Here is a 4,092-nt window from a genome sequence, read left to right as displayed (position 1 = left end):
AGTAGTCAACAGAGTAAAGTCCGAGGCAGCTACAGTGAAAAACTCTGTTCCACAAGGCACAGTACTCGCTCCCATCTTGTTCGTCATCCTCATATCTGACATAGACAAGGATGTCAGCCACAGTACCGTGTCTTCCTTTGCAGATGACACCCGAATCTGCATGACAGTGTCTTCCATTGCAGACACTGCAAGGCTCCAGGCGGACATCAACCAAATCTTTCAGTGGGCTGCAGAAAACAATATGAAGTTCAACGATGAGAGATTTCAATTACTCAGATATGGTAAACATGAGGAAATTAAATCTTCATCAGAGTACAAAACAAATTCTGGCCACAAAATAGAGCGAAACACCAACGTAAAAGACCTGGGAGTGATCATGTCGGAGGATCTCACCTTCAAGGACCATAACATTGTATCAATCACATCTGCTAGAAAAATGACAGGATGGATAATGAGAACCTTCAAAACTAGGGATGCCAAGCCCATGATGACACTCTTCAGGTCACTTGTTCTATCTAGGCTGGAATATTGCTGCACACTAACAGCACCTTTCAAGGCAGGTGAAATTGCTGACCTAGAAAATGTACAGAGAACCTTCATGGCATGCATAACGGAGATAAAACACCTCAATTACTGGGAGCGCTTGAGGTTCCTGAACCTGTATTCCCTGGAACGCAGGTGGGAGAGATACATGATTATATATACCTGGAAAATCCTAGAGGGACTAGTACCGAACTTGCACACGAAAATCACTCACTACGAAAGCAAAAGACTTGGCAGACGATGCAACATCCCCCCAATGAAAAGCAGGGGTGTCACTAGCACGTTAAGAGACCATACAATAAGTGTCAGGGGCCCGAGACTGTTCAACTGCCTCCCAGCATACATAAGGGGGATTACCAACAGACCCCTGGCAGTCTTCAAGCTGGCACTGGACAAGCACCTAAAGTCGGTTCCTGACCAGCCGGGCTGTGGCTCGTACGTTGGTTTGCGTGCAGCCAGCAGCAACAGCCTGGTTGATCAGGCTCTGATCCACCAGGAGGCCTGGTCACAGACCGGGCCGCGGGGGCGTTGACCCCCGGAACTCTCTCCAGGTAAACTCCAGGTAAGTCACGGGTGTTCTGAAGTTTGGAGCATTTTACAATGTAGTGGGAGAGGAAGACATCTACAGAGACGAAGCCAGGGCTAAGGTTCATACAAGGAAAGTTGTGTATTAGAGTTTATTCAACTAGACGGCGACTGTTCGAGTTGGAAGTAGGGAAGACAGTTTTAGCAGAAGACCAGTCAATAGGATGGCTATGATCTCTGACGTGACAGAAAAGAGCATTGTTAGTGTCGGCAAGCCTAACGCTATTTTTGTGCTCCCTAAGTCTGTCAGAAAGAGATCGACCAGTTTCTCCGAAGTATTGAAGAGGACAGGAGGGCGTTGACCCCCGAAACTCTCTCCAGGTAAACTCCAGGACACCAGGAACATCTGTAGAGGGAGGAGAGGTATGAACGAGATTAGTGCGAAGAGTGTTAGTCTGGCAGAAGGTAAGCTTGATGTCTAAGGGACGGAGAGAATTGTTGAGATTAGATAGACCGGAAATGTAGGGAAGGCAGAGGATAGAAGAGTTCCCAGGAGTAGAGAGTTTGGGAGAGAAGAAATTGCGTTTAGCACGTGAGAGGGCAGAGTCTATGAAATGGGAAGGGTAGCCAAGACGGGAAAACGAATTATGAAGAGTGGAAATTTCTGCTGGAAGGAACTGAGGATCACAGATGCGGAGGGCACGGAGAAAGAGGGAGATAAGAACACTTTTCTTGACAGGGGAAGCATGATAGGAAAAGTAGTGAATGTACATGCCACTGTGCATAGGTTTTCTGTAAACGGAAAAGGAAAAACCTGTATCTGAGCGGTGGACATGGACATCAAGGAAAGGAAGCAAGGAATTAGATTCCCATTCAGCTTTAAACTTAATGTGAGGGGCAAGATTATTAAGAGCTTCAAGAAAAGGTTAGAAAAGACTGGAGTCATGAGGCCACAGAGCAAAGATATCATCCACATAGCGGAGCCAGAGTGAAGGTTGCACATCGAAGGAAGGAAGAAGAACAGTCTCGAAGTATTCCATGTAAAGATTAGCAAGGGCAGGAGAGAGAGGAGAGCCCATAGCAACACCGAAGGTTTGAGAATAATATTTCCCTTGGAAGGAAAAGGAGTTAGTCCACACAGAGGCGGATAAGATCAAGAAAGACATCAGTAGGTATAGGAAGATGAAGAAACCCTTCATGGGCCTTCTCTCTAAGGAAATCAAGGACATCATCAATAACAAGAACATAAAGTGGGACCAAGTAAACCAAGTCCTAAACGATATAAGCTGGGAAGATAGACTAAGCAACACAGACCCCAACTTATGCCTAGAACAGATTAACTCTGTGGCACTCGATGTATGCTCAAGGCATATTCCTTTAAGAAAAAGGAGGAGTAGATGTAAAATAGAAAGAGACAGGCGTTCCCTTTACAGGGGACGGAAAAGAATAACAGAGCGGCTAAAAGAGGCCAATATATCTGCAATGCGTAGGGAGTCACCGGTCAGAGAAATAGCAAACATCGAACTTAAGCATTTGTGGTCACAGTGGTGCCTATGCTAACCTTCCTATGGTGTAGAAATATACCTAGTTGGACGAATATTATTGTGGCTAGCTGGTCCAGTGGCTAACGCGACGGTCTGGAGTTTTGAGACTCTCTGATCGCGGGTTCTAGCCCCACCCGTGGTATGGTTTGTTTGCAATCGTGTCATTACGATTTCGTGAGCCAAAGAGAATGGCTTCCGTTTTCTCGACGTGCAACGATAGTTTGTTGTCTACTAACCATTTGCTGCAGGACTCCAGTTCCAGTGTTATTACATTAACCATATCTTGTGGGTCTTTACCTGACACTAACAACACTGTCATCCGTATACAGTAGCATTTGCCTTAGTATGTTTTCTACACGACAGGTCAGTTGACATTATTATACCCAGATTATTCAGTTATTTATTTTTGTTCTGTTAGGTGGCCATACTGTGTTTTGTATATCGTGTCGCGTTTGAGTTCATTTTTTTTTCAGTGTTCCCCTGCTTTTCATTGTAATCATCTTGTACCATCTGCCAAGCCTTGTATGTATGCCAAGATTTGTATGTAGTTAATTCAGTGTGCAGATTTGGGGCCAATCCCACCAATATCTTCCAGGTGTAGTTTTGACACTCAGAATACTACCTTGGGGAACTCTACATGCTATAGGCAGGGGTTTTGATTCCTTTTTGTTGATTTTGACAGTTTGTTTCCTATTGCTATGATAAGACTTAAACCAGTCTATGGAACCTATGCTGATAGTTTGAAGTTTCTTACATAATATATTGTGGTTGACAGTATCGAAGGACTTTTGCAAGTCTGACTTTTTTGGGTTATCCTAGGTTCTCTACACATATGCTGCTATGTATGATAATTCTATTGTAACTGTATTTGTGTATACCTGAATAAACTTACTTGCTTACTTACTTATGAGGGTCCTTATCGACATTTCAGGTCTCATGTAATTCATCAGATTAATTAGGGAGGTGTCGGTTGAGTAAGATCTTCTAAAGCCTGATTGGTAACTATGAAGAATGTTTTTGTCATTAAGATACTTAACTACTTGACATCAGGCCTACTAGTTTTCTTGCCAGAAGGTTTCAGAGATTTGACACAGGAACAAGGGGACACAACTGTAAGTTAACTCAGATGAGTCACAGGGATGTTAGGAAGTACTTCTTCAGCCTTAGAGTTGTCAAGAAGTGGAACAATCAGGAGAGTGAAGCAATGGGGACAGGATCCATACATAGCTTTAAGAAAAGGTACGATAAGGCTCTTGGAGCAGGAAAGAATAGACCCGAATTGCTCAGCATAACAAGCGGCTTTCTATATTGTAGTATGTCATTGATGTCAGCTATGGACTGTATACCTTGTACATATACTGGTAGTAAATAAATAAATATATTATTATTATTATTATTTTAGAGATCAGCAAAGAGGCGGGGGATGGCCAGGAGAGTATAAATATATATTTGAGCTAAAAAAAAAAATAAGCTGTGTGTG

This window comes from Cherax quadricarinatus, chromosome 8, assembly GCF_038502225.1.
Source record: "Cherax quadricarinatus isolate ZL_2023a chromosome 8, ASM3850222v1, whole genome shotgun sequence".
In the NCBI taxonomy this organism is placed as follows: domain Eukaryota; kingdom Metazoa; phylum Arthropoda; class Malacostraca; order Decapoda; family Parastacidae; genus Cherax; species Cherax quadricarinatus.
The sequence above is the reverse complement of the archived record's forward strand: the minus strand, read 5'-3'. Positions refer to the sequence as shown.